Source organism: Phoxinus phoxinus, assembly GCF_949152265.1.
Source record: "Phoxinus phoxinus genome assembly, chromosome: 8".
NCBI classification, from domain to species: domain Eukaryota; kingdom Metazoa; phylum Chordata; class Actinopteri; order Cypriniformes; family Leuciscidae; genus Phoxinus; species Phoxinus phoxinus.
Window position 1 is genome coordinate 38,273,610 of NC_136883.1, and position 14,256 is coordinate 38,287,865.

Here is a 14,256-nt window from a genome sequence, read left to right on the forward strand (position 1 = left end):
TTCAATTGAGATGTATACATCACATGAAAGCTGAATAAAAAATCTAAACATTGAGAAAATCTCCTTTAAAGTTGTGCATTTATGTTCACGATTGTGCTGCATTCACTCACAAAAATACATGTTTTATATATTTACGGTAGGACATTTACTAAATATCTTCATGGAATGTGATCTTAATATCCTCATGATTTTTGGCATAAAAGAAAAATGGATAATTGTGACCCGTACAGTGTATAGTTGCTATTGCCACAGATATACCCGTGCGGCTCCAGACTGGGGTTAGTGGTATTTATCAATATGGACCAAACCATATGTGGGATGATTATAAGTTTGTGTGGGACGTTACAACACTAAAACATAACCTGAGACTGTTATATGATGTCTAACTTATTCAAAACATTTGTATTCTGCCTTCCAGCTGATAAAAATACTTTGTTCTTTAGCCCCTTCCAGAAAACACCATTACATCACATGTCTTTATTTTACATGTCATGTACATCAGCATCACTGAGGCCAAAGGCAGCGGGCAGATCACTATTCTTGAACAGCTCTGACCAAGTCCAAATAAAATCCAACAAAATAAACAATGAACAGATAAAATTGATTGACAGTCTTTTATATTAAGAATATTTTAAACCAAAAACGTTGACTACAGTGGCTCAACCTTAAAGGGTCCCTATTATGATATTTTAAAGTTTCCTAATGCTGTTTTGGATCTCCTACAACAGGTTTATCTGCATCAAAGGTAAAAAAACTGTTTCATTTTCTCATAATATACATTTGCACATCACCAGATCTTCAATGATTCTCAAACGACTCGCCAAATCAATCTCTCTAAATCCCTCCTTTCCGCGAGCTACTCTGCTCTGATTGGCCAGACAGCTCAGTCTGCTGTGAGCATGCGTCGAAAACAAAAACTCCCATTGCCATGACAACGACAGCTCTGCGTGCATGAGGCGTCCTACACCGTAAACTACACACAGTGACGAACAATGGCGTCAATTTTACCATATCAATCCGAGTTGTAAAGATCATTAGTCATTAACTTAGCGGCCGCTAACACGACACCGTTCTAACAGAAAACACAAACTTTAATGTGTTCTGGCCGTTCATTTACACACACCAGTGTCTGGAGCTCGAGAACACACACTCTGAACACACACTCTGAACACACACACTCTGAACACACACACTCTGAACACACACACTCTGAACACACACACTCTGAACACACACACTCTGAACACACACTCTGAACACACACACTCTGAACACACACACTCTGAACAAACACACTCTGAACACACACACTCTGAACACACACACTCTGAACACACACACTCTGAAGACACACACTCTGAAGACACACACTCTGAACACACACTCTGAACACACACACTCTGAACACACACACACTCTGAACACACACACTCTGAACACACACACTCTGAACACACACACTCTGAACACACACACTCTGAACACACACACTCTGAACACACACACTCTGAACACACACACTCTGAACACACACACTCTGAACACACACACTCTGAACACACACACTCTGAACACACACACTCTGAACACACACACCCTGAACACACACGCCCTGAACACACACGCTCTGAACACACACGCTCTGAACACACACGCTCTGAACACACACGCTCTGAACACACACGCTCTGAACACACACGCTCTGAACACACACGCTCTGAACACACACGCTCTGAACACACACGCTCTGAACACACACGCTCTGAACACACACGCTCTGAACACACACGCTCTGAACACACACACTCTGAACACACACACTCTGAACACACACTCTGAACACACACTCTGAACACACACGCTCTGAACACACACACTCTGAACACACACACTCTGAACACACACACTCTGAACACACACACTCTGAACACACACTCTGAACACACACTCTGAACACACACGCTCTGAACACACACGCTCTGAACACACACACTCTGAACACACACACTCTGAACACACACACTCTGAACACACACACCCTGAACACACACACCCTGAACACACACACTCTGAACACACACTCTGAACACACACACTCTGAACACACACACTCTGAACACACACACTCTGAACACACACTCTGAACACACACTCTGAACACACACTCTGAACACACACACCCTGAACACACACACCCTGAACACACACACCCTGAACACACACACCCTGAACACACACACCCTGAACACACACACTCTGAACACACACACTCTGAACACACACTCTGAACACACACTCTGAACACACACTCTGAACACACACACTCTGAACACACACACTCTGAACACACACACTCTGAACACACACACTCTGAACACACACACTCTGAACACACACTCTGAACACACACTCTGAACACACACTCTGAAACCTGATCTGGTGCCAGTTTTGAAAAACGTGATCATCTCAGTGTAAACTTCAAAAACGTGAATCTGTGAAATCGCTGACGGCGTGCTCATGTGTTTAGTCTGTAGGTGTGCGCGTTTGAATATGTGCGCAGGCGCGTACTCTTTCTTTACAACATTACTGGCTCATCCAGTGGATGAGTAACGGATAAATTCGTGTCCTGTAAATAGGGAGACGTAACAGCAAGAGGAAGAAAATGGTCCACACATGATGCCCGGAGGACAGTTCGGTCTCCATGGAGATGCACATTAATTACCTGTGAATAAATGCATCAGCATAAGGCGAGTTATGCAATCCAGAAAAAGACTGGTCTAGACTAGCCTGTGATGATCTCATTCTCTCTCTCCCTCCCCATCCTGCATCCTTCATCTCTTCTGTTTCTGTCATGTGTGCTCTATCCTTACCTCTTCCTATTATCAGAGGCAACCGCAGGACTGCTGGCTGTGGCTAAATGGGATGCGAATAGCGGAAAATTCTCTTTCAGCCGAGTTCCTGTGGACAATCAGCGAGAGCGAGAGCGAGGCCTCAGGAGCCGGTGACACAGGGACACGCTGAGGTAAAGTCAAGATCAGATGGGTCATTTTACTATAGTACTAGTTATTTTTATTTTATAAATTAATTAATGTTTACGGATTAACTTAAATCCTCTAAACAAAAAACAAAAAAGGAGCTGGGTAACACAAAAACTACCCAAACACTGGGTTGTTACGTCTGACCCAGGAGCTGGGTAACACAAAAACTACCCAAAAAATGGGTTGTTACGTCTGACCCAGGAGCTCGGTAACACAAAAACTACCCCAAAAATGGGTTGTTACGTCTGACCCAGGAGCTGGGTAACAAAAACTACCCAAAAAATGGGTTGTTACGTCTGACCCAGGAGCTGGGTAACACAAAAACTACCCAAAAAATTGGTTGTTACGTCTGACCCAGGAGCTCGGTAACACAAAAACTACCCAAAAAATGGGTTGTTACGTCTGACCCAGGAGCTCGGTAACACAAAAACTACCCAAAAAATGGGTTGTTACATCTGACCCAGGAGCTGGGTAACACAAAAACTACCCAAAAAATGGGTTGTTACGTCTGACCCAGGAGCTCGGTAACACAAAAAAATGGGTTGTTACGTCTGACCCAGGAGCTCGGTAACACAAAAAATGGGTTGTTACGTCTGACCCAGGAGCTGGGTAACACAAAATCTACCCAAACACTGGGTTGTTACGTCTGACCCAGGAGCTGGGTAACACAAAAACTACCCAAACATTGGGTTGTTACGTCTGACCCTGGAGCTCGGTAACACAAAAACTACCCAAATACTGGGTTGTTACGTCTGACCCAGGATCTGGGTAACACAAAATCTACCCAAACATTGGTTTGTTACGTCTGACCCAGGATCTGGGTTACACAAAAACTACCCAAACACTAAAAAAATAACCCAAAACATTTACCCAAAAGGCTCAACCCAGGACTTAGGTAGAACAAATACCCCAAGATTTTTTAGAGTGTGCAATGCAGGGTTATTATAGTTAAGTAAAGCTAAAACATTCCCCTTACTTCAAATAAAATCACCTGACAACACTAGATTTCCTCTGAACTAGAATCACGGTTGATTCCCCCACATCCACACAACTCGTTTCCTCCGAGAGAGCCAGACCTGTCTGTAGCAAAGCCCATCTATCTGACAGAATGCCTAAAGGTGTTAGTGTTGTGTAGGAAGAAAGTCACATCAAAGTGCCTCTCTCACACACGTGACCACAATCTCACGTCTGGGTCATTCTTGACTTCGCAGATTACAGGAGCTGCCATCCAACATGCAGTGCATCCCGCATCAGTTCAAGAGACCGGTTATGTAAACACAGACAGTTTGGCTCTAACTCAACGGCCTGCGATAGTGAGACGTTGGAAAAGAGGAGCGTTCCCTAAAGCCACGGGTTGAGCTTGAGTTTTAAGGCCCCGATATTCTCACGCCGAAGTTCCTTTTCATTCTTCGCTTGGAGGGAGAAATATGTTTGAGAAACATTTGCAGCGATATACTGTTGGCGACGCCCACATTTAGAATATGCAAATATCTGCTGAGCACTTTCCTCTCAATAACAAAACAAACAACTATATGCCAGCGGTGAGAAAACAGTTCAGAAAGCATCTGATCATCATGATGTTGATGTTTACACTAGATCTGCAATTCAGCACTCCAGTCACGTCACGTTTATTTATACAGCACTTTATACCGTAGATTGCTTTCAAACAGCAGTTTTACAGTATTAAACACAAAAACCGTTTCAGTTTCTACTATAAAGCGTCTCTCAGTGTGTTCATGTTTGTCTGACCTCGACCGACTGAACTGAAGAAGTGAACCAGAGAAGAGTTACACCTCAAAAGAAGGCGGAGCCTCAGAGCCATGCCCACTTATTACATCATCATCATCATCATCATCATCACATGGACCAATGGTAGCAGCCGAAGCAAACTTTTCCAGAAACTTACTTTGGCAAACTACAAACAATCTTAGTTTTGGCCTGATTTAGTTTGAAAGGATGCCACACCAGTCTGTCCTTGATTCGTTTGAACCCAAGCCTTTAGGAACACATCGTTAAAGGGCCAGTGTCACTCAAATGTGTGCACGCAGATCGGATGTCACACTAGGAAGCTTTCTAGTTTCACACAACACTACAAACCATGCCCTCTGTAATCAGCCATCACTTTACAGTTGGTTGCTCTTCTATAGCAACATGCAACTGCATCACATGATCTCTGGTTGCTCTCCCATTGGCTACTGCCACATTGCGTCAGCGCTCAGAACTGTCCGTTCTCCAACTCTTTGAGAACGGTTTCCAGGCGCTTTGATGCAGCGAGTTGAGTTGCTTTCGGTCCAAACCTCCCTTTTAAATGAGGACATGTGTAATTTAACACAGACTGCTTTGACTAGTAAAGCTGTTCTGAAGTTCGGCTCAAACACGGCCTCCTTTCAGATGTTATCTTCGTTTAATTTCATTTGAGAGCTGCACGATTAATCGTTAAAATATTGAAATCTTTATTTAAACACCCCCGCAATCTTATTCCTAAATGACAGTGATTCGGCTTTGTCTGTTAAAGCTTTAACAAGATTCAGATCTGCGTTCTGATCCAGAGAGAACCGTTGTCATCTTTTCAACCACACATCATTATTTATGTCTTAAAGGGATAGTTGACTTTGAAATTAAATGTTGGTATGTTTTATCTTACCTGAAGTGCATCAAGATGTCGGTGTCTTTGTCTCCGCAGTAGTTTCTACTTTGATATTTTTAGGTCAAGCCGTTCTTGTCTGTCAGTCATATAATGCAGGTCTATAGGCACTGTCTCCAAAAGCATGCAGAGAAAAGTCCACGTTACACAATTCCCCATCGTAAGTGCACATTGATGGCCTAAGCTCGCGCGAACTCATCCGGGAGTGTTGAGTTTTTGAGTTTTCACTTATTCCCAATTTGTGAGCCTTCTATCTTGACACACGACTCGCTTCATTGTTCAGGCCAATCAAAGGCATACGTTGAGCCGTACAGCCAATCACACGCGTTTCTGCTGAGTTTAAAAATGCAACGTCCAATCGAAGGCGGTTAGATTAGTTACCGGGGAAGAAATCCGGTGTGAACAGATCAGATGGACGTGGTTGTGTAAAAGAGATAAAAACTATATAAATACTGTTGGTTTTATCACACAAACCGCTTGTTTCGTGTCTTAGGCCATCAGTGTGCACTTACGACGGGGAATTGATTAATTTGGACTTTTCTCTGCATGCTTCTGGAGACAGTGCCTATAGACCTGCATTATATGACTGACAGACAAGAACGGCTTGACCTAAAAATATCAAAGTTGAAACTACTGCGGAGACAAAGACACCTACATCTCGGATGCACTTCAGGTAAGATAAAACACACCAACATTTAATTTCAAAGTCAACTATCCCTTTAAGTTGGAATATAAACACTAATATCTACGGTAGTGATCAAAATAGAGCAAATCACGTTTGAAAAGTAAATTAGCGCTTCAAAAAATTATTGTTCGATTACATCGTTACACCTTTTGGTGGCGACAAGTGACATACATTTATTTGTAATTGAATCAATCATTCAAGAGATAATGAATGAAGTGAAGTCTGTAAGAGTGAGTCAGTGAATCATTCAAGAGATTCGCTCAAAAACACTGATTCATCCAGTAATGAAAGAAGTTGAGTCTTTATGAGTGAATCATTGAATCATTCACTCAACCCGATTAAAAATAATAATAATTCAAATTAAATATATTTTTAAACAGACTGCAGCATTAAACATCAAAATGTGCCTATTAAAAGTTGTGATCTCTGTTGTAAAGAGAGACAGAATGTGCAGCTGTGTGAATCCGAGATGTTCAGCTGCGGGTCTGGAGGAGCGAGACGCTCCGGTTCTGCCGTCACCCTTCGGTCTCAGCAACGACAGCAGCGCAGATAACTGACAGCTCTCAGAACCAATCATGTCACATCTCACTCGTGTTCACACCCGCCCACTCACACGGTCATGTGCTCACAGCTACACACACACACACACACCTACTGTAAATCTGCTGGCTGACACACAACAACTATAAACCACCTCCACCTAATCATGTTGTGCTCGGCCAAACAGCAGAATCTGTCCTGTATTTATTATATATTATTACACATATATTATATATTACAAAAACACGGTGTGAAATCGCTGGTGTTTCTGACGTCACACACTACCTTGTAACCAATCAGATCAACGTGTGATCGTCCACCAGTGGATCTCTGAGTGAGTGAGTGAGTGGAGGCGGGGCTCATTTGCATATTCATAGAGCCGCGCATACTAAATGAGGCAAGGTGTCGAGTTACATTCAAGATATTTTAAGACATGAAGAATTATTTGTTTGTGATCAAAGATGAGTTTTAAGGGATAAAATTATTAACTACAGGGGAATTTTAATAAAAATACAAAAATACAGCTCAAGTCCATTAATTAATATTAGCAAATACAATTTTTGATTTTAATAATGTATCAGTAAATGATTTAGAAGTTTTTTTCATTGTTAATTAACTAGTGTTAATTATGTAAGAGCGCTTGTGTGTGTGAGGAAGAGTGTGTGTGTGAGGAAGAGTGCGTGTGTGTGAGGAAGAGTGTGTATGTGTGAGGAAGAGTGTGTGTGTGTGAGGAAGAGTGTGTGTGTGTGAGGAAGAGTGTGTGTGTGTGTGTGAGGAAGAGTGTGTGTGAGTGAGAGTGCGTGTGTGAGGAAGAGTGTGTGTGTGTGAGGAAGAGTGTGTGTGTGTGAGGAAGAGTGTATGTGAGTGAGAGTGCGTGTGTGAGGAAGAGTGTGTGTGTGTGAGGAAGAGTGTGTGTGAGGAAGAGTGTGTGTGTGAGGAAGAGTGTGTGTGTGTGTGAGAGGAAGAGTGTATGTGAGTGAGAGTGCGTGTGTGAGGAAGAGTGCGTGTGTGAGGAAGAGTGTGTGTGTGTGAGGAAGAGTGTGTGTGAGGAAGAGTGTGTGTGAGGAAGTGTGTGTGTGAGGAAGAGTGTGTGTGAGGAAGAGTGTGTGTGAGGAAGAGTGCGTGCGTGTAAGGAAGAGTGTGTGAGGAAGAGTGTGTGTGTGTGTGAGGAAGAGTGTGTGTGAGGAAGAGTGCGTGCGTGTAAGGAAGAGTGTGTGTGTGTGAGGAAGAGTGTGTGTGAGGAAGTGTCTGTGTGTGAGGAAGAGTGTGTGTGACTGAGGAAGAGTGTGTGTGACTGAGGAAGAGTGTGTGTGTGTGAGGAAGAGTGTGTGTGTGTGAGGAAGAGTGTGTGTGTGTGAGGAAGAGTGTGTGTGTGAGGAAGAGTTTGTGTGTGAGGAAGAGTGTGTATGTGTGAGGAAGAGTGTGTGTGTGAGGAAGAGTGTGTGTGTGTGAGGAAGAGTGTGTGTGTGTAAGGAAGAGTGTGTGTGTGAGGAAGAGTGTGTGTGTGAGGAAGAGTGTGTGTGTGTAAGGAAGAGTGTGTATGTGTGAGGAAGAGTGTGTGTGTGAGGAAGAGTGTGTGTGTGTAAGGAAGAGTGTGTATGTGTGAGGAAGAGTGTGTGTGTGTGAGGAAGAGTGTGTATGTGTGAGGAAGAGTGTGTATGTGTGAGGAAGAGTGTGTGTGTGTAAGGAAGAGTGTGTGTGTGTGAGGAAGAGTGTGTATGTGTGAGGAAGAGTGTGTATGTGTGAGGAAGTGTGTGTGAGGAAGAGTGTGCGTGTGTGAGGAAGTGTGTGTGTGAGAAAGTGTGTGTGTGAGAAAGTGTGTGTGTGAGGAAGGGTGTGTGTGTGAGGAAGAGTGTGTGTGAGGAAGAGCGTGTGTGTGAGGAAGAGTGTGTGTGTGAGGAAGAGTGTGTGTGTGAGGAAGAGTGTGTGTGTGTGTGTGTGAGGAAGAGTGTGTGTGTGAGGAAGAGTTTGTGTGTGAGGAAGAGTGTGTGTGTGAGGAAGAGTGTGTGTGTGTGTGTGTGTCAGGAAGAGCGTGTGTGAGGAAGAGTGTGTGTGTGTGTGTGTGAGGAAGAGCGTGTGTGTGAGGAAGAGTGTGTGTGTGTGTGTGAGGAAGAGTGTGTGTGTGTGTGTGAGGAAGAGTGTGTGTGTGAGGAAGAGTGTGTGTGTGTGTGTGAGGAAGAGTGTGTGTGTGAGGAAGAGCGTGTGTGAGGAAGAGTGTGTGTGTGTGTGTGTGAGGAAGAGCGTGTGTGAGGAAGAGTGTGTTTGTGTGCGAGGAAGTGTGTGTGTGAGGAAGAGCGTGTTTGTGTGTGAGGAAGAGCGTGTTTGTGTGTGAGGAAGAGTGTGTGTGTGTGTGAGGAAGAGCGTGTGTGAGGAAGAGTGTGTTTGTGTGTGAGGAAGTGTGTGTGTGAGGAAGAGCGTGTGTGAGGAAGAGTGTGTTTGTGTGTGAGGAAGTGTGTGTGTGAGGAAGAGCGTGTGTGAGGAAGAGTGTGTGTGTGTGTGAGGAAGAGCGTGTGTGAGGAAGAGTGTGTTTGTGTGTGAGGAAGTGTGTGTGTGTGTGTGTGTGAGGAAGAGTGTGTGTGTGTGTGTGAGGAAGAGTGTGTTTGTGTGTGAGGAAGAGTGTGTGTGTGTGTGTGTGAGGAAGAGTGTGTGTGTGTGTGTGAGGAAGAGTGTGTGTGTGAGGAAGAGTGTGTGTGTGTGTGTGAGGAAGAGTGTGTGTGTGAGGAAGAGCGTGTGTGAGGAAGAGTGTGTGTGTGTGTGTGTGAGGAAGAGCGTGTGTGAGGAAGAGTGTGTTTGTGTGTGAGGAAGTGTGTGTGTGAGGAAGAGCGTGTTTGTGTGTGAGGAAGAGCGTGTTTGTGTGTGAGGAAGAGTGTGTGTGTGTGAGGAAGAGTGTGTTTGTGTGTGAGGAAGTGTGTGTGTGAGGAAGAGCGTGTGTGAGGAAGAGTGTGTTTGTGTGTGAGGAAGTGTGTGTGTGAGGAAGAGCGTGTGTGAGGAAGAGTGTGTGTGTGTGTGAGGAAGAGCGTGTGTGAGGAAGAGTGTGTTTGTGTGTGAGGAAGTGTGTGTGTGTGAGGAGCTGTGTTGCGTTGAGTCAGTACATGTCTGTGACAGTAAGGTCATCATCTGAGGAAGAACATCGGGAGGACAGAGCGATGCACGTAACGCATGTCGAGTGTGTGTGTGTGTGTGTGTGTGTGTGAGTGTGTGTGTGTGTGTGCAGACGCTGGATCTGTGGATCAGAGACTCACTGGAAGCATCTTTCGGTGGGACACAATCAGATCCGTCCACTGTCCTAACTAACCACACTGAGACCTTCATGCTAACACAGAATCTGTGTTTCCAGTGTGTGACGTCTCGTCATTCTATAATCTGCACTAACAAGATGGTGAACATTCAACGTCGCTGACAGAGATCCTGCATCCGTTCTTCACACACACACACACACACACACACACACACACACACACACACACACACACACACACACACACACACACACACACACACACACACACACACACACACGTGACCCTGTGACCCAAACCCAGTCTGGAGCCGCACGGGTATATCTGTGGCAATAGCAACTATACACTGTATGGGTCACAATTATACATTTTTCTTTTATGCCAAAAATCATGAGGATATTAAGATCACATTCCATGAAGATATTTAGTAAATGTCCTACCGTAAATATATAAAACATGTATTTTTGTGAGTGAGTGCAGCACAATCGTGAACATAAATGCACAACTTTAAAGGAGATTTTCTCAATGTTTACATTTTTTTGCTCCTCAGATTCCAGATTTACAATAGTTGTGTCTCGACCAAATATTGTCCTATCCTAACAAACCACACATCAGTGGAGAGATTATTTATTCAGCTTTCAGATTATGTGTACATCTCAATTTAAGAGAATTGACCATGTGACTGGTTTTGTGGTCACATGTGTGAAAATGCATCTTCTCACTGCAGGTTATCAGCTAATGTTGTGTGCTATGATGTAGAGATTTAAAGTAAGCGTCTTCATCCCTGAGCGGATCTTCAACATACGGCTGACGAGTGCAAGCCTGCAGCCGAGCGTCTGTTCGAGGGAGGGAAATATGCATGTGTCAGAGAAATAATAATCCATGAGCAGGAATCATGCGACTGCTTAGCGGAGGCTGGATGTGAGTCACGGTGGATGCGTACGAGTTTCAGTTTCGCAGGATCATAAGGTCTTTTTTAAGCAGCGGCGCAGCAATGCTCCTGGGACTCACACTCGCTCTGAACGAAGAGCTCACACTAGATGTAAATTCTGTCATCATTTCCTCCGAACTTCATGTTTAGCAGAAGACATTTTCCAGTGGTGGAAACAATATAAACATGAGCCATTATTATTTAGTATTATTACTCCTTGTCTATTGTGGAGCTTCACAGTATCAGCAGTCTAGCGTTCTGCTAAACATGTCGTACAGGTTAGAGAATGACAAGGACGAATCTCTGTTTACTTTAATAACACGCTGGGTAATTTATTAAAAAATATATTTTAGACAATCAAATGATCCTCAATATCTACGTTTCCATCCAAACTTGCCAATAGAAAGTTATGAGATGTGGATTCATTGAGCCCTATTGTAACGCAAGTATCAAACACGAAACACAAGTAACTCTGTGGGCGGATCCCGGCGCTGTTGCTATTATACCGGCGGGATAAACGACTCTTGCGCCGACGCAAATCTAACATGTGTTGGTCTGAAGTCTTCATTATTCATAGGTGTGGTTTGGGCGTAACAGGAAATAAACCAATCAGAGCGTCCTCTCACATTCCCTTTAAGAGCCGGCGCGCTTGTTCCACGGCGGATCGCTATTATAACGGCGGATTGCTATTATAACGGCGGATTGCTATTATAACGGCGGATCGCTATTATAACGGCGGATCGCTATTATAACGGCGGATTGCTATTATAACGGCGGATTGCTATTATAACGGCGGATCGCTATTATAACGGCGGATTGCTATTATAACGGCGGATTGCTATTATAACGGTGGATTGCTATTATAACGGCGGATTGCTATTATAACGGTGGATTGCTATTATAACGGCGGATCGCTATTATAACGGTGGATTGCTATTATAACGGCGGATTGCTATTATAACGGCGGATTGCTATTATAACGGTGGATTGCTATTATAACGGCGGATCGCTATTATAACGGTGGATTGCTATTATAACGGCGGATCGCTATTATAACGGCGGATTGCTATTATAACGGCGGATCGCTATTATAACGGTGGATTGCTATTATAACGGCGGATTGCTATTATAACGGCGGATTGCTATTATAACGGCGGATTGCTATTATAACGGCGGATCGCTATTATAACGGCGGATTGCTATTATAACGGCGGATTGCTATTATAACGGCGGATTGCTATTATAACGGCGGATTGCTATTATAACGGCGGATTGCTATTATAACGGCGGATTGCTATTATAACGGCGGATTGCTATTATAACGGCGGATTGCTATTATAACGGCGGATTGCTATTATAACGGTGGATTGCTATTATAACGGCGGATCGCTATTATAACGGCGGATTGCTATTATAACGGTGGATCGCTATTATAACGGCGGATTGCTATTATAACGGTGGATTGCTATTATAACGGCGGATCGCTATTATAACGGCGGATTGCTATTATAACGGTGGATTGCTATTATAACGGCGGATCGCTATTATAACGGTGGATTGCTATTATAACGGCGGATCGCTATTATAACGGCGGATCGCTATTATAACGGTGGATTGCTATTATAACGGCGGATTGCTATTATAACGGCGGATCGCTATTATAACGGTGGATTGCTATTATAACGGCGGATCGCTATTATAACGGCGGATCGCTATTATAACGGTGGATTGCTATTATAACGGTGGATTGCTATTATAACGGCGGATTGCTATTATAACGGTGGATTGCTATTATAACGGTGGATTGCTATTATAACGGCGGATTGCTATTATAACGGTGGATTGCTATTATAACGGTGGATTGCTATTATAACGGTGGATTGCTATTATAACGGCGGATCGCTATTATAACGGTGGATTGCTATTATAACGGTGGATTGCTATTATAACGGCGGATTGCTATTATAACGGCGGATCGCTATTATAACGGCGGATTGCTATTATAACGGCGGATTGCTATTATAACGGCGGATCGCTATTATAACGGCGGATCGCTATTATAACGGCGGATCGCTATTATAACGGTGGATTGCTATTATAACGGCGGATCGCTATTATAACGGCGGATCGCTATTATAACGGCGGATCGCTATTATAACGGCGGATTGCTATTATAACGGCGGATCGCTATTATAACGGCGGATCGCTATTATAACGGCAGATTGCTATTATAACGGCGGATTGCTATTATAACGGCGGATTGCTATTATAACGGTGGATTGCTATTATAACGGCGGATCGCTATTATAACGGCGGATTGCTATTATAACGGCGGATCGCTATTATAACGGCGGATTGCTATTATAACGGTGGATTGCTATTATAACGGCGGATCGCTATTATAACGGCGGATCGCTATTATAACGGCGGATCGCTATTATAACGGCGGATCGCTATTATAACGGCGGATCGCTATTATAACGGCGGATTGCTATTATAACGGCGGATCGCTATTATAACGGCGGATCGCTATTATAACGGTGGATCGCTATTATAACGGCGGATCGCTATTATAACGGCGGATCGCTATTATAACGGCGGATCGCTATTATAACGGCGGATCGCTATTATAACGGCGGATCGCTATTATAACGGCGGATTGCTATTATAACGGCGGATCGCTATTATAACGGCGGATCGCTATTATAACGGCGGATCGCTATTATAACGGCGGATTGCTATTATAACGGCGGATCGCTATTATAACGGCGGATCGCTATTATAACGGCGGATCGCTATTATAACGGCGGATTGCTATTATAACGGCGGATCGCTATTATAACGGCGGATCGCTATTATAACGGCGGATTGCTATTATAACGGCGGATCGCTATTATAACGGCGGATCGCTATTATAACGGCGGATCGCTATTATAACGGCGGATCGCTATTATAACGGCGGATCGCTATTATAACGGCGGATCGCTATTATAACGGCGGATTGCTATTATAACGGCGGATCGCTATTATAACGGCGGATCGCTATTATAACGGTGGATCGCTATTATAACGGCGGATCGCTATTATAACGGCGGATCGCTATTATAACGGCGGATCGCTATTATAACGGCGCTATTATAACGGCGGATCGCTATTATAACGGTGGATCGCTATTATAA

The 14,256-nt window shown here is 43.9% G+C and overlaps 1 protein-coding gene across 1 annotated transcript in view; it reads right to left on the reverse strand.

Annotated features, from left to right (window-relative positions):
• Positions 1-14,256, reverse strand: part of cplx3b (complexin 3b) — a 39,449-nt gene that overhangs the window by 12,361 nt on the left and 12,832 nt on the right. The gene's annotated exons all lie outside the window — the stretch shown is intronic.